This window comes from Giraffa tippelskirchi, chromosome 7 (assembly GCF_054371585.1).
Source record: "Giraffa tippelskirchi isolate mGirTip1 chromosome 7, T2T-mGirTip1v1.2.pri, whole genome shotgun sequence".
In the NCBI taxonomy this organism is placed as follows: domain Eukaryota; kingdom Metazoa; phylum Chordata; class Mammalia; order Artiodactyla; family Giraffidae; genus Giraffa; species Giraffa tippelskirchi.
Window position 1 is genome coordinate 106920863 of NC_137281.1, and position 20315 is coordinate 106941177.

Sequence of the window (20315 nt, forward strand, 5' to 3'; positions counted from 1 at the left end):
TTACTATCATATAAACCGGCTGGCACCTGGTAAGCTTCCAATAAATACTTGTGTACTTGAATGTATAAATTATATCCAATTTGAGACAAAAAGTAAATGCTTTTAAATAACCAATTCCAGTGACATCCCCACATTTTTTAAACTAAAAGTTTATTTTGCTCCCCCCTCGCCCACCCTCCCCTGCCCAAAAGATCCTGTTCAGTGAATTAGAATTTGCCTCTGGGAGTCTTACAAGCAACACAGTTGCTTCTTGGTCTTTTCTTCCTCTTCATCTGGTGGTGGTGATGTTTTTCCCTTCATTTTACAGTCAAGTTTTCATATTTTTTTTCCTCTTAAAAATAAGTTACATTGCCTTTTATTTATTTGGCTCTCAGTTGAGTTCTGTTTTCAGAGGTCTTATTTAAAAAAATGGCTCTTATGAGAAAAATAAACCCTTCCCTCTAATCTTCCCCCTTGTTTTCCCCTCTTCTATTTATTCCTGAAACCTTCCAAGGGCACCTGTGGGGATTTCCGTGGCACCTATGAGGCTAAAGAGATTGCTGGCCTCTGGTTACTGAGGGTTTGAAGAGAACAGGTTGCAAGCAGAGAACATTTCTCCTGGGCCACCCTGGAGCCCGTGTTCATGATATTTTCTCCATTGACTGACCATGAGGAGAAGTAGGCAGCCCCAGGAACTCTGTGCCCAAATCTAGGATGGGTGGAGGATGGCTTTTCTCTTCCAGCAGCCCTACAGGGTGTGTTATTAACACCTTTCCAGATACGAAGTGGGAGAAACTGATCCCTTGTGTCATGAAGCAGCTTCCCTTGGGGTGGAGGAGACAAGCTAGTAGTCAAAGTGGTAAAAAGACACAGTTTGATGCCACATGTGCACATGTATCATTCTGCACATCTACACAGAAGCATTCACTCATAATTCGGTACACCTTGTTTCACCATCCGTACCAGAATCAGCAGCTTTCATCTCTTGCTAATACTAAATCTAATCCCGGCTGCCAACTCAGTTGGTTAGAGTGTGCTGCTATTTCATAAACCTCATCATTTACATATATTATAATATAAATAATGAGTAATTCTTGTAAAATTCATTCATTTAACAAAGATTTTTTTTTAGTGAGTGTTTACTGTGTGTCAGGTGCCATCAAGATAAGCAAACAGTTATTACTCTAGAAATTTAGGGGTAGAAAGGTGTTTTTATTTTCCCATCCGATGAGTGTTGTAAATGGTGGGACTTTGAAGAATTTCCTTAGATTATTATTACAGAATAAAATGGGAGTGTGTCTTGAAAATCCGTTCATTCTGGACACTTTAATTTCTTCCTTGAAATCTCATTTTTCTCTAATGGTATCCCCTCAGCTAAGGGCTTCCCTGGTATCTCAGTTGGTAAAGAATCTGCCTTCAATGTAGGAGACCCTGGTTCGATTCCTAGGTTGGGAAGATCTGCTAGAGAAGGAAACAGCTACTTACTCCAGTATTATGGCCTGGAGAATTCCATGGACTGTATAGTACATCTATGGGCAAGTACAACTTTTTTCCTTCTTGACTATATTAGTTGAGGTTATTGTTGCCACTTTGTTCAGATGTAAAACCATTGATGTATGTAATCCTTAAGTAAAAGTTCATGTCATGTAGTTTTCCATACTTATATCAGAGCACCAAGTGTGTTTATAAGGTATTGGTGGGATTTCTTTTTTTTTTTAGTCATATTTATGCTGTCAGTTTTCAGATAATATAACTCTACTTTCTAGATGCAGAAATTTGATGGTGGAAGGTTAGGGGGGATGTCTGCAAATATTTAATAGCAAACAGATGGCTTGGCTGTGGTTTGAATCAATTTCAGTATTTTGTGCTGGGAGGAATCAATGACAATCACTGGTCTTGAGCAAGTAACCCAGTCTTTCCACTTGAAAACAAAACCATTAATGGCAATGTGTAAATAGTGATAAACTTGCTTCCTAACATGATACAATAGGATTTTTTTTTTTTTTTTTTTGGTTGTGCCGAGACATGTGGGATCTTAGTTCCCTGACCAGGGATCAAACCTGGGCCCCCTGAGGTGGAAGCATGGATTTTTAACCACTGGACTGCCAGGGAAGTCCCAGGATATAATTTTTTTTTTAATTATAAATAAAACTACAGATGTTTGGCTTATAATCTTCCTCCTAAAATTAATCTCTGTACCTCACTTGAAATGCTTTTGCTTTTACCCATAAATGCAACAAATAATTATTGTGCACCTATTATGGATATGTACTGAGCATTTATTAGAGACACAGCACAAGTAAGACATGACCTGTGTGTTCTAGAATTCCACACATGGTGGAGGATAGAAGAAGGGGAACACACAAGGACAATACAGTGTGATAAGAGCTATAACCAGGATAAGCAATAGGGGATTTGTGGAGGAGCAGGGTAACGACTAACCCAGCCATTTCCTTTTAGAAAACTGTACGAGTAAAACTAGTAATTTGCTAAGAAATCTTATTTATTGACTATGTTTGCCAAGTCAGTCATTTGAGATTTTCAAATTTACTATATACCATGCAATTCTTTTCTGCTGAAATTACCTGTGTAATGGTACAAGTAATACTTAAAGAATGTTGAATAACTTCTTACAGAAGTAACTGAAATCATTTTTGTAACATTTCATTGGAAGTTATAGCAAATTCTTCACATTACTAAAAATGCACCTTCCAAGTTTACAAATTGTAAAAAGAGCCATCAACTGACACCTTCATAAGAGCTTTTTACATACACTGAGACTTCATTATCATCTTAGTAAATAACAGATATTGCTTCCTGATATAAGATTCTTATTTGGTTGGTAACTTCAGAGTCTTTCCTGTTTCAATATCAATAGCACATTTTCCTCCTTGCCACATCCTCTTCTCAATTTCTGATTCCCAAGGACATTTTGGGTCATATTTTAAGCAGCCTTGGTGGTTTGTTTGTTCATTTGCTTAGAATTTTGTAAAATGTATGCTCTTACATCTTAAAAGTGGTCAGTAGTACTCATAACTTTCTTCCACAGGACCTAATAGTTTTGATTCATTTCAAGTTAACCAACTTGTCCTGAGTACACACAGTTTACAGAGAGCAGAGACACAGCCCTGCCCCCAGGAAGCACTCAGTCTGGTTAGCCTCCAGTGAACTTAAGAGGAGAGACATTCTCACCACCCAGCACTCACCATCACATTGCTCTCCTCACCTCCTATGGTTCTGTTTCCAAAATTCTGTCACAGGAAAATCCAAGGTGAAAAACTCAAGACTTAGGAGAAAACTAGAGCTGGGGAGACCAAGGTCATAAGCAAACCTGTGAATGTTCTTTGCAGTAGGGAAATCGCCTAAAACACAATGACAGAAGGTCCTTAAACATCTTTTATTGTCCAGCCTTTTGCCAACTTATTTACCATCCAAATAGATCATCCTGTCTGACAACGCATTTGGCAGAGAAGAATCAAATCTTGCCCTTCTGCCTTGTCTGCAAATTATTGGAGTTATTATCATATAGCTTTTCTTTCAAGATACTTCAGAATCATTTACTTTTGTGACATTAATCTCACTGGTTCATATCCTTTAATTCTGACCTTTTCAAAGGCTTGTTTTTCCCAGGCTTTGCTTGTGTACAGTGTTCTCTAACCTCTGCCATAGTTGGTTGCTGACTCCCTCCTCTTGATCTTGTTGTTTCCTGCTGTTTCTGCTTTTCTGTGTGTTTCTTCAGAGACTTTTTAGAGGGGACGAGTTGTATTTTGCAGAACCATGCTTTGTTTTTATGGTAAGAATGCATTTGGTTTCAACTCTTTCATCACCCTGATGGACAGCCCAGCTCTACTTGCCTCTAGTTGGGGGTTTGAAACATTTTCTGCTTCTGGGAAGACACGAAGCAGGCAACATCCACTCAGGGAGTATCTGGCCTTTGTCCCTGCTTACGCTGGCCAAGCACTCCCTACACACAGCTGTTTGGATCCACAGCCAGGCCTCTATGGCTCTTTCTTGCCTGCTTCCAGCTCTGACTCCTTCCCCATCTCTTGCCTGCTTCCTGCTGTTGTCCCTTCACACTCGGTGTCTTCTTCCACAAGACCTCCTGCTTCACAGTTAGCCCTCCTCCAGTCCCCCTCAGGTCCTATCTACCTTTGGCCTCTGAGGCACACCCTCTGGCCTTCCCTTCCCATCAATACTTGTATTTGTTGTTGCTCTTGTTCTGTCCTTCAGTAGTGTCTTTGCGACCCCATGAACTACAGCATGCCAGGCTTCCCTGTCCTTCACTATCTCCTGGAGTTTCCTCAAACTCATGTCTACTGAGTCGGTGATGCCATCCAGCCATCTCATCCTCTGTTGCCCCCTTCTCCTCTTGCCCTCAATCTTTTCATTTCTTGAACTCATGGATTACTGTCAACCTCCCCAGGGCTGTATGTAGTACAAACATATAGACATTTGAGTTAACAACCCAAATGGGTTCAGTCGTGGTGACATGTCAGGCAACTTAAGGGGGAAATCGGGGAGCATTTAGCTCTGCCCAGTGCAAAGGGAAAGGAGAACTCATGCTTCTCTGGAGGAAGACGAGGTGGCCATCCCTTGGCAAACCCCTTGTCCATTAACTTTTGGGCTGGGATTCACTGCAGAGACCGACATGTCCCATTTGTAAGGGTCAGCCACTCTCTCAAGAAACACTAGTTCTACCCACCCTGACCCCTGACTCTCTATGAACCAAATATGATTCGGTCTCCTTGGCTCCTAACAGCTGGGGATAGGCTCAGATGTCTCGGGGGAAGGAATGACCATGTGACACACAGATCAGATCCTGATTATGCCTTTTTCAAAAAAAAGTCTTTAGAGAGACTTCTAGTCTTTCAGTTAATCCAAGAAATGCCTGGAATTCTGGATTTTCTATGATAAGATAACAGCTGAGTGATTCATTTATTTATACTTGATTATTATTCAGCACCACAATTAAGCCATTAAGTGTACTATTGGTGCATATAAGTGGACAGGGTTTGTTAACATACAAATTCACCTTCTTATTCCTGTTTTGCTCTTCCCTCTCCAGCTCAGCCCACACATGCCCTCCAGGAGCAGCAGTGTTGGTAGTTTCTGGTTCCTTCCTAAAACAATAGAATAAGGAAGGGGAGAGAGAGATTCAGACTGAGACATGGATGGAAAAGCAGAGAGGGCTTAGCCAGAGAAGGCAAGTCAAGCAGAATAATAAAGAAATAGCTGGACAAGGCAAGGGAAGAGGACAGAGGGAGGAACAGTATTTAATGTGATTAGAGGGAGAGTTTGGAGAGTGAGGGGCTCTGGGACAGCTGTGAGTTGGCAAAAGCCAGAAAATGCAGGAGGGAATGTGACAAGGGTTTCTGGCTTATAAATTAGTTTCTTTTAAGTTTATCCAGAAATGCAAGTAAAGAATAGCTTTCTTTCCTTTTTTTTTCCCTGCTTCTTTTTAAAATTTATTTTCTAAATTACATTTTCGTTGCCAGACTGTGCTTCTTTATAAGCAATTCAGTGCAGAAATGAAACCAGGAGTTACCCCAGATTCTTCAGGGTTACATAGAGAACAAATATTCAGAATGTATGTATGTACCCTGGCTTTCTGCAGACAATTTGGAAACAAAAAAATAGTAGAGGGATTCTTATTTCTTACCCCATGATCAACTTCTCAAATCAGAAACTTCCTTTTCCCCTCTCCCCCATGCACCCAAAAGAAAACAAGAGCACTTTTGGAATCTCTGCCACTGATGTTCTTTCATTACACAAGCATCTGTTAAGTACCTGCTATGTGACAAGTAAAAATGAACGGACCATGGCCCTAGCCTTTAGGGCTAATATTGATGAGTGAGGTGGACATTTTAACAACTCATTAAAACACTGCAGTTAGTGCTGCTATGGAAACAGAGGCTAGGCCCTGTGCTCTCATGAGGCAAGGAAGACATACCTGCATGCATGGTAAGGGGAGGCTTCTATGAGAAGCTGAGTTTACAGGGGTAAGTGGGAGTCACTAGCAGACAAGATGGAAGAAAGAATAAGGGCTTCTGGTGAAAGGAAGAGCATGTGCTAAGATGTGGAGGAGAGACAAGCATGACCCCAGGAGAAGCCATGAATGTGGATCAGATTGTAACTGGTTAGCTAATAAGGTTGGGATGGAGGTGAGTGCCATTATAAAAGGCCTCCTGTGCCATGCAAAAGAATTAAGACTTGTATCCTGCAAGCAATGAGAAAGAGAGATTCTGAAAAATTTTAGCAGGACTGTGACTTGCTCACCTCCTCATTTTAGAGACGTACTTCTAGTGAATATGGCTTAGAAGAGAGACTGGAGGTAGAGGGACAAAACAGAAAGCACCGCAGTCATCTAGGGACAACCAAAGCATTGTTGGCCAGGGTAATAGACAGGAGGAGTTTGGTTGAAGAGCTAGTTTCATGGTGGGTATGAAGGATGAGGAACTTTAAACCAGACTTAGGGTTGAAAAGATAGATGGTTCTGGTATTGTTCTTATATTCCTGCTGAGGGCAACTGGTTTGTATTCCTCACTGCATGAAATAGAGAATATAGGAAGAGGAACAAGCTTTGGATGAGGCAATGTATATAATTTGGGAAATGTTGATATTAAAGAACTCTAAGGAACATCCAGCTAGAATGCTCAACAACACAGTAGAGATACCAGGCCAAAATCATGGCCTCCTTACCACCTTCTCTGCCAAGTAAATGTAAAAAGTACAAGGTATCCGTGCCTACAAACAGAGCCACTGATGACTGTTGGAGCATTTTTAGAGGCTTCTGTCTTATTTATAGGCTCATGTTCATTTACTGACGGTGTGAACATGTCATGGTGAGATGTAACTGTATCTCCTAAGAAATGGACACCTTGCAGACTCAGTGTGCGTATTTCCTGTGATTGTGTTAAGAGCTCTGAACTAGGTTAATCTTCTCTCTTGACCCATCTATACCCCATTTTTCTTTCTCTCCAGAAGAAGAAGCTATTAGATCAGTTGAAAGCAATGAGATTAATGACAGAAAGAAAAGATCTTAAAATCTAGTTTTTAGCTTTGAAGAGAGATTGGTTACTACTTTCTAGCAATGGGCAGGTTAACCCACTGTCTTGGGGCCAGAGATGGAAGAACTGATCAGAAGGCAGCAGGCCAAATTCCTAGAGGCTTTAGTGTCTGAAAGAGATTTCCCTCTGTAGACATAAAGATGAGGACCAGCCACTCTCATGGTTGAGAGAGAGGAAGTAAGAAGGGTGGGAGAAATGATTTAAACAACACTAAGAAAAAGAGACCTGTTTGAATCCAGAGTTCATGCCAGCATCCACTGCTAGTTTAAAATTGACCAAAGATTTGTTTCAATAATCTCTCCAACCATTCATACTTGTGCTTCTCATTTTTCTTAGACTTGATATCATATATATTTAAATTTTCATTTAAAAGCTTCCAGCAACCTTTGGCACCAAGATTCCTGACTTGGAGGTAGTCCATGTCTGATCACTGGGCTATAGGAGGCTGTGGGAATTGAATGCAATCCTCTCCCACTGCTAGAGTTCTGGTTACTGGTGGTTCAAAAGTAGCTCCCCATTTAAAATCTTGAAACAATCCATTCATAATTTTCTGATGTTAATGAGTTGATTTCAGGGTCCTTTTTGATAAAAGATTTCTAGGTGGAAATAAGCAAACTCTTATTCATGGAATATCAAGTCAAAACAAAGGGTATCTGGGGACTGTCTCAGAACATTTCATAGAAATTGAATTCTGTATCTTCCAGGCTAATGTGCTGTGGTCTGCTAGGTGGGATAGGAAGGCTCACCTGACAATAGTTATCCTGCATCAGCCCTAGATTTCCAATGTTCGTTGTTAGTTTACTTGCTAGAGGGGTGAGGCCAGGCTGGGCTAAAATGTAGAGTTGAGAATTTACTCTGTTGCCCAGGAAGATTTCCAAGCACTGATTCTTGAGGAGAGGTTTCTTAACGATGTTGCCTGGACACTAGAAGGTTTCCCCCCACCCCTACCCTCAGCCTGTATTTAATTTGTAGCTTCTCCAAAGCACCTTGTGTTCATAATGAGGAAGAATGACTCACAAGATGAATAAATTCAGAGCCTCAAGAGCACTGAGGTTTAGTGGTGAATATACTAACCATGGGGAATCAGAAAACCAAGTGCTGGTCCTGGTTTGGCTGCTGACTGCTAAAGTTACTCACCATCTCTGAGCTTGTGTCCTCTAAAAATTAAAAGAGCTCTTATATGTCAAACATATCTTATGTTTTAGGAAAATATTATTATCATTTTGTGCATCATTTCATTTAATCCTCAAATTTCTGCTAAATTTAATCCTCAAATTTCTCAAATTTCTCTGTGCTCCGTTGTTTTGGTCATGTCCAACTCTTTGCAACGCTATGGACTGTAGCCCGATAGGCTCCTCTCTTCATGGGATTCTCCAAACAAGAACACTGGAGTGGGTTGCCATGCCCTCCTCCAGGGTATCTTCCTGACCCAGGGATTGAACTCGCATCTCTTGAGTCTCCTGCATCAGCAGGTGGGTTCTTTACCACTAGTGCCATGGGGTATGACTTTAATTACCTCTATTTTTGCAGATGAGGAAATTGAGGCACGTAGAGGTTAAATAATTTGCCCAAGTTCATAGCCAGTAATGACAGCTTGGACTCAAATACTGGTGGGCAGACTGCCTGCAGTCTCTCCCCTTATTGCTAACACTCCACCACCTCCTAAAGTGAAGAGAAAGGCCAAGAGAATGGTGAGGGTCCTTTTAGTCCTGCTAATGTGGGGCAGAGGGCTCTGTTTCTGGGGTGAGAAGATCCAGCATTCAGCCCCACTTCGTTCCTTCCCACTACTGAGAATCTTTTGGGGAATACTTCTTCACTACTAGGTCACAGGTAGCATTTCAGGACTTGGCTTATCTCCTATGCCCCACAAAAACACATATCAGGGCCATTCTTTTCTAAGCACATGGGTTAAGCCAGAGCTCAATGGTAGTGGGGCCTTGGAGAAATGAAGCATCCGGAATGTTGGCCACAGAGAGAAGTGTTTCAGCAAGAAGCTGCAAGCTCCCAGCTCGCTGGCTTGGTAGGGACCCCAGTAAATCAGGTTAAGCCATGGAGGCTGGCACTGGATCTCAGGGGCAGAATGTGTTCAGGAGCTGTGGACCCCTCAAAACAACAGCAGCAGCAGCAACAAACCAAGTTCAAGCTAAGAAAGCAGACTGTGTGAGGGCGAGGGGGCCTAAAGCATGAGGGAATGAGGGGGAGGAAGGAACAGACAGGACCAAAGGGACCTGGAACAAAAGGGGGAAGAGGATTCTAGTCACATTGCCCAGAGACAGGGAAACAGCTCCAGTGAGCCCTGCAATGGAAGGAGAGGGAAAGAAGTAAGCAGCTCTCAGTGAGCTAGAGGAGGAAGTGGGAGATGCGCTGCTTCCTGTAGAAAGACTGATGATTGAAGACAAAGCTGGGTGGGGACTAGTCCCTGGGCTGCAGGCGCTGCTGCTACACATACACACAACGGCTGCCGCTCAGTGGGCAGCTCCTACTACTGCGGGGCTGGGCTGGGCGGGCTGCGCCGGAGCTCGCCTGCACACAGCGGCGGAGGGCGGAGGAAAGCCACTCTCCTCGGACCAGCCTCGGGAGCCAAGGTAAAGGAAACGCTTTTCGTGCTGCTCCTTGTTAAGTGACAAAAATGACCACCGCCAGCGGTTTTAAGGGCAGATTTCGAAGGGAAGAAAGGCACATTGTTCGGGGATGGGGGGAAATGATCAGGATGGGTTCTGTTAGGAGGACTTTTGAGAAGGACCAAATTTGTGACACCTTGGTTTGAAAAAATAATCCTCATTAGTGCTTTGCTTCCGTGACTCATCAGGAAAACACGCTAAATATTAAGAAGCTGTTTGCACAGTTCTCTTGTAAGAAAAGCAGAGCCCAGGCGAAATCAATGGGGGCTGTGAAGCTGTGGGCTGACCATCTGAGCGTCGCAGTCCTGTTTCAGGGGTGTAAGTGGTGTAAAATGTTAATTGCATTATCTTTCTTACACAGAGCACTGGAGTAGTCTGTCTTGCAGCATAAGGATTGTGTTTGGCTTTTTAGGTTGTTTGTTTGTTTGGGAGGGTAAATCCTTTTGTACTCAGAATTTTCCAACAAAGGCTGGAATTGCGTATGTGAGGGGCAGTATTTACCATTTAAAAAACGGTATCTTCCTCGCTCTGCGCTCTGCAGCTGCTCTCAGGATAACCTTAGAAACAGCTATCAGTTGCCAGTGGGTCTTTTACTAAAGTTGCATCCTTTCTCAGAGGAGTGTGGGGAGTTTAAGTTGTCTAGAATCAGATAGGAGTGTATATATGGATTTTATGTTTATATAGATTTTATTCAGCTCTACGTCAAGGTACATATTAGCCTCAGTGAGGGACAACATGTTAAAGTGTTGCCGGAGTTGTTTCCTTACCTGCATATGCTGTGCATGGACAAAATAGTGAAATCAGAACATGATTTTTATTCTTTGATTTTCTTGAGCAATGGGTCTCTTATTGAGAGTCTGTGGCTATGACTTGTTCATATTTGTGAATGATACATACAAGTGCAGTAAATAGGTCTAACGGATTAGAAATGAAATTGTGAGATTCCTTTCACAGGGTATGTAGGAGGAAGAGTTTAATATCCCAACATAGCTTGATTTTAAAAATTAAGCTTTGTCTCCAATAAGAAATATGGTTAAGCAATAAATGATCATTGATAAAAACAGTTTGTCTTGCATTTTTATAATGAAAGGAGATACATTTTCAAAGGAAAGAAAGAACTGCTTATAGTGGAGTAAAAATAATAAAAAGGTCATATTTAGACACTCATAAATTTTTTAAATGTGGGTTTTAAATACTAAATATGCCATGGAGAGTGTATATGCTTCCTTTTTTATCATTATTCTCAATTGTGAAGGGCTATAGTTTCTTTTAATGTCATCTTTATGAAATTGATTTGGCTTCTCAAAATATGTGGAACAACAGCACATTTCAGAAATAAGAATTTTGGGGTCCTTAAGGAAGAAAATGTCTAATTTTCTGAGCTTACTTATGATGACTAACAGGCAAAGTATTACTGGTGTTGAAACCATGGAGCTCCCCTGACAAATCTGTTGAATTTAATCAAACCTGTGGGCAAAACAAGTCATGCCACGTATTCCATGGCTCCAGTTCCTATATGTCTCCTAGAGTAAAATAAGTAAAGATCATTCTCCCAAAGAAGAGATCTTGGGTGGATCTTGGATCCAGAATGCCCCTAATTGGAGCTGTGTGCTTGAGCTGCCTGTCATGAAATGGAAAGTTGGGAGTCTGGGCTATATGAATGAAAATGGGACTCACCCTCTGGTACTTACTCATCTACAGTCTGGATTCACTAGGTAATGCCAACACCCTGCTTTGTGTGGGGATGTGGAGACAATCTGCCTTACTTCTCTCTGTGTTTCATAAGAGTAAGAAAATGAAACCTTGGGTCATAGACACAGGGGAGTCCAGAAACCCCCTGCTCTCTTTTAAAAACGTTGAACAGGAGATGCCTATTTTCTGCATAGCCCAAAACGTTTTCTTAATTGTTAAATTCCAGCTTGAAGCACAACATGAATGAGTAACAGCAGATCAGTAACTATGATGGTAGGAGGTTTAGGAAAAAGATGAAGAAGCTCCTATCCTGTAAAATGGGACTATTTCCACTTCTTCTGGTCATACGGAATATAAAAAGACATACTGCTTTTGTCCAGAGTGTTTGGAGTCAGCCGACACTGAAATTTTAATTGTGTGTGTGTTTTTTTTCCCCTGCCATATGGCTAATGGCAGAGTGGAAACACGACTCCATTATTTCCTGGCCAGTCCTGGGCCTCATGGTGGGCTCCTAGTGAATGCATTTGGTTGACTGACTTTTTTAGCCTACTTCAGAAGGCAGGCTCAACTTTTAAGTATAAAAGCTCTATAGTCAAAGCACAAAGCCTCTTCAAAGACAACTGTGGGAGCAGAAAACAGCATGGTGGAGTAAAAAGAACACAGGCTTCGAGAGGCAGGCAAATTTCCCTTTGAATTCTACCACTGGTTCTTACTCCTTGACCTTGTACGTTAACTTATGAAACTTGCTTTCTTCACAGTAAAGAAGGGTTAATAATCAAGGTATTTTTCATCATTTGTTTCTCATGTTATGGTTTTATTTGGTTTTTGCTTTTATGTATGACTTGTGAGGGCCTGTCAGGTACATAGTAGGTACTCATGTCCTTTTTTCTCCTGCATCAGGAAAAGTTAGTCTATTATTCTTAATCTTTGCCACTATCTCAAAGATTCCAGGAGACTTTTTTTTTTATTGTAGTTAAATATATATATAAAACATAAAATTTCCCATTTTAACCATTTTTAAGTATGCCATTCTGTGGCATTAAGTATGTTGACATTGTTGTAACCATCACCACCATTCATCTCATCTTCTCAAACTGAAAATCTGTTGCATTAAACAGTAATTTCCCATTCTCTCCTCCCCCTAGCAACCACTATTCTACCTTCTGTTCATGAATCTCAGTACTCTAGGTACCTCATATAAGTGGAATCATGTGGTATTTGTCCTTTTGTGATGGCTTAACTCATTTACCAAAATGTCTTAAATGTTCATCCATGTTGTGACATATATTGTAATTTTATGCCTTATTTAGGCTGAATAATATTCCGTTTTACGTATATACTATATTTTCTAATCCATTAATCTATTGATGGACATTGTGGTTACCCTTGTTTTTGTTTTTGTGAATAATCTTACTATGATCATGAGTGTACATACATCTGTGTGAGTCCCTGCTTTCATTTCTCTTTGGGTACCCAGAAGTGTTAAATGTTGTGTTATATGGTTCAGTTCAGTTCAGTTGCTCAGTCCTGTCCAACTCTTTGCGACCCCACGAATCGCAGCACGCCAGGCCTCCCTGTCCATCACCAACTCCCGGAGTCTACCCAAACCCATGTCCATCGAGTCATTGATGCCATCCAACCATCTCATCCTCTGTCGGCCCCTTCTCCTCCTGCCCCCAATCCTTCCCAGCATTAGGGTCTTTTCCAGTGAGTCAGCTCTTCACATGAGGTGGCTGAAGTGTTGGAGTTTCAGCTTCAACATCAGTCCTTCCAATGAACACCCAGGGTTGATGTCCTTTAGGATGTACTGGTTGGATCTCCCTGCAGTCCAAGGGACTCTCAAGAGTCTTCTCTAACACCACAGTTCAAAAGCATCAATTCTTTGGCGCTCAGCATTCTTCATCGTCCAATTCTCACATCCATACATGACCACTGGGAAAACCATAGCCTTGACTAGAAGGACCTTTGTTGGCAAAGTAATGTCTCTGCTTTTAAATATGCTGTCTAGGTTGGTCATAACCTTCCTTCCAATGAGTAAGCGTCTTTTAATTTCATGGCTGCAATCACCATCAGCAATGATTTTGGAGCCCAAAAAAATAAAGTCTGACACTGTTTCCACTGTTTCCCCATCTATTTCCCATGAAGTGATGGGACCAGATGCCATGATCTTAGTTTTCTGAACGTTGAACTTTAAGCCAACTTTTTCACTCTCCTCTTTCACTTTCATCAAGAGGCTCTTTAGTTCTTCTTCACTTTCTACCATAAGGGTGGTGTCATCTGCATATCTGAGGTTATTGATATTTCTCCCGGCAATCTTGATTCCAGCTTGTGTTTCTTCCAGCCCAGCGTTTCTCATAATGTACTCTGCCTATAAGTTAAATAAGCAGGGTGACAATATACAGCCTTGACGTACTCCTTTTCCTATTTGAAACTAGTCTGTTGTTCCATGCCCAGTTCTAACTGTTGCTTCCTGACCTACATACAGGTTTCTCAAGAGACAGGTCAGATGATCTGGTATTCCCATCTCTTTAAGAATTTTCCACAGTTTATTGTGATCCAAACAGTCAAAGGCTTTGGCATAGTCAATAAAGCAGAAATATGGTAACTGTGTTTAATTTTTGAAGAATGGCTATACTGTTTTCCATAGCAACTATGGTGTCACCAGTGGTAAAGAAATCACCTGCCAATGCGGGAGACACAGGAGAGGAGGGTTCAGTTCCTGGGTCAGGAAGATCCCCTGGAGGAGGAAACTGCAACCCACTCCAATATTCTTGCCTGGAGAATTCCATGGACAGAGGAGCCTGACAGGCTATAGTCCATGGGGTCATAAAGAGTCAGACACAACTAAGCAGGCATCGCAATGTAACAGACACAACATATTTCCATTGCAGTACATTAGGGTCCCAATTTGCATTTCCCTGAGGATTAGTGATGTTGAATGTCTTTCATGTGCATATTGGTGATTTGTTGTCTTCTTTAGAGAAATGTCTGTTCAAGTCCTTCACCCATTTTTTTAAATTGGGTTGTTTTCAAGGAGATGTATTTAAATGGTGGCATCTCTTAACATGGTGTGTCAGAAAGATCATGACTATAATATTTGTGTTTAATCTCTTGGATGCACCAATATTACCCCTGCCCAAGTGAAATGCTTCTCTCAAAAGTAACTTTTAAACTGGAAATGAGAAAGAAGATCTACATAGATCCTGATAATTGGTAACATCAAAAACCGGATAGTGAAATTCAAACCCTTATTGTAGACCAGTGATCCTGCTGGCCAGGTTGCCATAAAGGAAGCAGGAGGGACCTATCACTTCAGTGTCCAGCTAGTCTCTACACATTAGCTTCAGGAGAAAAAAATGCCCAAAAGGTAGCAAGTTCAACTACAGTACTAAATTTTTCTTGAACTTTTTCTAATAGAGAGGATTAATCTTGGAAAGGCGCTATAGTAGTTAAACAACAACAGATTCTGAGAGAAGTTTCTACTAACGAAATGTGATTCTAATCCAAATTTCACAACTTAAAATAAAGAACCCTGTGTTTCATTTTCCACCACAGATTTCACTCTCTATTCCAAAACCAGAGAGGCAGGGTATGGATGGGGCTGAGGACATCTGAGCGGAATGATTAGGGAGGATTCTGAACAGCAATGATACCTGAGATGGTGTGATTGAAGATGTTGACCTTGAATGATTTGAAGAGCTCCTGAAAGATTGTATGTTAATTTGTATGTTAATTTTTTGTAATACACTCTGTGTGTATACTAAGAGGTTGGATAATGGCCCCCAACTTTTTAAAACTTGCAAATCTGTTGATTCTACAGTTACTGGGAAGACCTATGACTGGCTTTACTAAATCCAGATGGGAGAGGGGAATTACAGCGCTGGGTTAAGTGTTTGTCCCAGTCTAGGCTAGGACATCATGGAATGAATGGTAGAGCTAAAAACTGCCTGAGAACAAACCTATCGTATCAACCCCTCAATGATGGATAATAAAATAGACCCAGAATTTACCTTTCTGGAACTGCACAGTTGATTAATACCTCATTTCTCAATTCAATTTCCATTTTACTTTCCTCCATCATAGAGAAAAGGAATAGAGAAAGTCATTATACTTTGTCACTTTAAAAATTGTTTGGAAGACCATATTATTTTGTTTAAAAAGAAGAAGGTAATGTTTACATTTTATATGCTATGCTTCTCTGTTCAAATTTGTTCACATGTAAAGATGTCACTGTGGAACTGAGATTCAGATTTTTAGCTAAGAGCATTAGAAATATATGTGGTTCCCTAAAACTCTTATGTTAAAGAAAACAGATTATGTTTAATGGGAGTCGATGTTCATACAGTGTTCAGAATCTCCAGAGGACTTCATTAAACTTTAAAAAAGAGAGAGCTCAATTCTCAAACTCTAGTGGTAACATGTTTCTTAGAAGTGAAGATACAAAACAGAATCAGCCCTTTTATCTCTTGGCAAATATGTTCAAACGGTCAGCTCTTAATGTTTGAAACATTTAGAAAAACTGGGTATTTGACCCTTCCTCCCCATTTCCTTGGCCTTCCATTTGTCCCCTTGTCAGCCTGGTTGTCAGGGTCATACTTTCCATGATCCTCTGCCCCAGTCACCCGGCAATAGAACTGAAGGAGGAGGTTTGGAAACTGAGGTGATGGTTCCACTTCAGAGTCCTTGCAACACCAGCAGGAACTTTGCTGTTTTTGCAAAATCCTTTTCTTTTTTATTTCACTTTTTTACTCTACTCTGCATTTTCAGTGAAAACAATGAAATCCAAACCCCCACTTCCTTTATTCTTGCAGGTCACTTTTTGTTTTTCAGAGAAAGTATGTATTATGGAATTCTTCAACCTCATTCTTTACCACCTCATAATTTCTCATGTATTCCTTCATTTTCTTCTCCTCCCTCCCTAGGTCAAATTAGCACAGCCTTTCTTTCAATCCAGAAGTCAACTCTTTACTTGGAACTTGTCAGTTCATTTCTTTTTTACTTTCTAGGGAGCTATGTTCTGATAATAATTCTATCTCCTTCCTACATATTTGGTTTCTTCTTTTTATTGACCCTTTCCTCTGCCTGCAAACTTGTTTCAGTTCAGTTCAGTCGCTCAGACATGTCTGACTGTTTGCAACCCCATGGACTGCAGCACGCCAGGCCTCCCTGTCCAATACCAACTGCCGGAGTTTACTCAAACTCATGTCCATCGAGTCGGTGATGCCATCCAACCATCTCATCTTCTGTCATTCCCTTCTCCTTCAATCTTTCCCAGCATCAGGGTCTTTTCTGGTGAGTCAGTTCTGTGCATCAGGTGGCCAAAGTATTGGAGTTTCAGCTTCAGTATCAGTCCTTCCAAAGTATACTCAGAATTGGTCTCCTTTAGGATGGACTGGTTGAGTTTCCTTGTAGTCCAAGGGACTCTCAAGAATATTCTCCAGCACCACAGTTCAAAAGCATCAATTCTTCGGTGCTAAGCTTTCTTCACAGTCCAACTCTCACATCCACACATGACTATGGGAAAAACCATAGCTTTGACTAGATGGCCCTTTGTTGGCAAAGTAATGTCTCTGCCTTTTAATATGCTGTCTAGGTTGGTCATAACTTTCCTTCCAAGAAGCTGCGCCATTGCCTTCTCCTTCCAAGAAGCAAGCGTCTTTTAATTTCATGGCTGTAGTCACCATCTGCAGTGATTTTGGAGCCCCCAAAAATAAAGTCTGACACTGTTTCCACTGTTTCCCCATCTATTTGCCATGAAGTGATGGGACAGGATGCCATAATCTTAGTTTTCTGAATGTTGAGTTTTAAGCCAACTTTTTCACTCTTCTCTTTCACTTTCCTCAAGAGGCTCTTTAGTTCTTCTTCACTTTCTGCCATAAGGGTGGTGTCATCTGCATATCTGAGATTATTGATATTTCTCCCAACAATCTTGATTCCAGCTTGTGCTTCATCCAGCCCAGCATTTTGCATGATGTATTCTGCATATAAGTTAAATAAGCAAGGTGACAATATACAATCTTGACGTACTCCTTTTCCTATTTGGAACCAGTCTGTTGTTCCATGTCCAGTTCTAACTGTTGCTTCCTGACCTGCATACAAGTTTCTCAAGAGACAGGTCAGATGGTCTGATATTCCCATCTCTTTCAGAATTTTCCACAGTTTGTTGTGATCCAAACAGTCAAAGGCTTTGGCATAGTCAATAAAGCAGAAGTAGATGTTTTTCTGGAACTCTCTTGCTTTTTCGATGACCCAGCAGATGTTGGAAATTTGATTTCTGGTTCCTCTGCCTTTTCTAAATCCAGCTTGTACATCTGGAAGTTCACAGTTCACATACTGTTGAAGCCTGGCTTGGAGAATTTTGAGCATTACCTTGCTAGCGTGTGAGATGAGTCCTATTGTGTGGTAGTTTGAGCATTCTTTGGCAGTGTCTTTCTTTGGGTTTGGAAAGAAAACTGACCTTTTCCAGTCCTGTGGCCACTGCTGAGTTTTCCAGATTTGCTGGCATATTGAGTGCAGCTCTTTCACAGCATCATCTTTTAGGATTTGAAATAGCTCAACTGGAATTCCATCAACTCCACTAGCTTTGTAGTGATGCTTCCTAAGGCCCACTTAACTTCGTATTCCAGGGTGTCCTGCTCTAGGTGAGTGATCACACCATCATGATTATCTGGGTTGTGAAGATCTTTTTTGTATAGTTCTGTGTATTCTTGCTACCTCTTCTTAATATCTTCTACTGCTGTTATGTCCATACCATTTCTGTCCTTTATTGTGCCCATCTTTTCATGAAATGTTCCCTTGGTATCTGTAATTTTCTTGAAGAGATCTCTAGTCTTTCTCATTCTGTTGTTTCCCTCTATTTCTTTGCACTGATCATTGAAACTTGCTTAGTTTACACTACAACTAAAATTTAAATAAACCTGTTGCCAACAAAGCTTCCCTTTGACTTTGGTAGCCTTTGCTAACTTCGTTTTCTTCCTATCTGTGGGGGAAGAAAAACAGTTTTCCCTTCGCCCTTCTCAGTTCTAGGAAGCCTGTAACAAAAGATTGACAAGGGAAAAGAAAGCAGACATTTATTAACTTGTATAACTCATCTATACATGGGGGATACCAAGGAAGAATGAATAGCTCTCAGAAGCAATTTAGAACTCAGGCTTAAATATCATCTTGAGCTAAAGATAAAATTGAGAGGGAGGAGTGGAGGAGGTCAGTTATGGGGAGGTGGCCAGGAAAATTGAGGTAAATAAGAGTAAGAGTTTATACACATATTTAAGTTGGTGCCGGTCCTTTGACTAGAGTCTCTATCAAGTTAATTATCCTTCTTTCCTAGGACCAGAGAGGGAGGCATTCTTACAAATGAAAATTTCCTTTATAAATGTAAATTTCCCTTACAAAAACGTAACTTCTAGCCAGTTTTCACAATTTCTCCTATTTCCCAAAATAGTCTGCTCAAAATAATTCTTATGCCCAAGAGACATATTTTGGGGTGGTATATTCTACCACCCTTCATGCCTGTCTGAAGGCTCCCAACTTTTCCATTAACTCCAAGTTCTGCACCTCAGATATGAGTGTTTTCGAGATTTGATTCTTCTGCCACTTAATTTCTCCCTCCTCCTTTATCAAATCCTTTTCTAAGATTTCTGTCATTGTCACAGGGGTGGAGAGCAGTTCCAAATCTAATTCTGCATCCTGATCTCTAACTTACTGTAAATTTGCATGTCAAGCACCTTACGAGCTTGCCAGAACATGAAACCCGCTGAAACTGAGACCAGAATCAGTGTTTGCCATTGCCTTTCCCCACTCAGAACGAGTTCTTCACCTGATTCCATGACTATTGATGACACCCCATTCTCTTCGTCTCTCAATTAGGAAAACTCAATTCCATTATTTTCCTCACCAATCAAGTTGGAGTCAGTTGCTCAGACCTTTGCATTGTCGTTGAAAACATACCTTGATACTATCTGCTCTTTCCCATGTTGGTAGTTGGTGTTTTAGTTCTAGTTCTCCTGACCTCCAGACGGGCTGATTGGTTGTTGTCTTGCCTCTCCCTAGAAGAACTTTCCTGCTTCTCCTAGACTTCACCTCTATAGTTTTGCATCTCTGCCTCACCAAATTCCTTTCATCCTGTAAGACTCAGTTCAAATGCTACTTCTTCCGTGAAGTTTCCTTGGTTTCTTCCTTCCCCAATGAAAAGCAGTCTTTACTTCCCCTGAAGTCTGTTGCTCTTTCCTCTCAGCAATTAGTGCATTCTAGTGTGTATAATGGCAATGGCAGTCTTATTTTTTTTCTTCTTTTGCCAGCTCTTTGAGGACAGCAGCCACACCCAGTTTCATCTTTGTCTTCCTTACAACACATGAATACAGCTTGGGTTTTTGTTTGGTTTTAATTTCAGTTTTAATGAAATGTAATTGTCAAATAAAATTATAAGATATTTAAAGTGTTCATCATGGTGATTGGGTATACATATATACTGTAAAGGTATTCCTCCCAACTAATTAATTGACACATTCATCAACTCATATGTATTTGTGGATTTGGTGAGGTTTTTGCCTGTGTTTTGAGTGAAAATCTTTGGGTTCACAAATGCAGTTTATCATTTGTTTAATGAACTTTCTTGGGTCACTTACTTTTTGACATAGAGTGGGCTAGATATTCTAGGAGCTCATAAACTACTGGGGAAACAGACAAATACTGATAAAATGACAATACAGTTAGTCAGTCTGTCCACAAGTCTTAACTGAATGTTTGCAGTGTGCCTTGTGACCTTTGAGGGCCAAGGATACTTGGATGAACAAAACAGGCCAGTTCTTTGTTTTCTTGGAATTTACATTGTAGTGTTGGGAGAGACCCAGTAAACACGTAAATCAGCAGTTTTTCAGATCTGGCTGCACATTAGAAATCACTGAGAGGTACTTTGAAAACAATATCTGTGGCCCAACCTCAACCCAGAATAATTAAA

At 40.9% G+C, this 20315-nt stretch overlaps 1 protein-coding gene across 5 annotated transcripts in view; it reads left to right on the forward strand.

The window, feature by feature from the left end:
• GNG2 (G protein subunit gamma 2) overlaps positions 1-20315 on the forward strand; it is a 212562-nt gene that overhangs the window by 81614 nt on the left and 110633 nt on the right. The window contains exons 1-2 of one of the 5 annotated variants that reach the window (XM_081507332.1): positions 9492-9631; positions 14915-15071. The exons of 1 other annotated variant lie outside the window; for it this stretch is intronic. The gene's annotated coding sequence lies outside the window, so the exon portion shown is untranslated. Of the gene's footprint in view, positions 1-9491; positions 9632-9907; positions 9986-14914; positions 15072-20315 lie in introns of those variants that run through there. 3 more of the 5 variants (XM_081507333.1, XM_081507328.1, XM_081507329.1) reach the window with 3 other exon arrangements.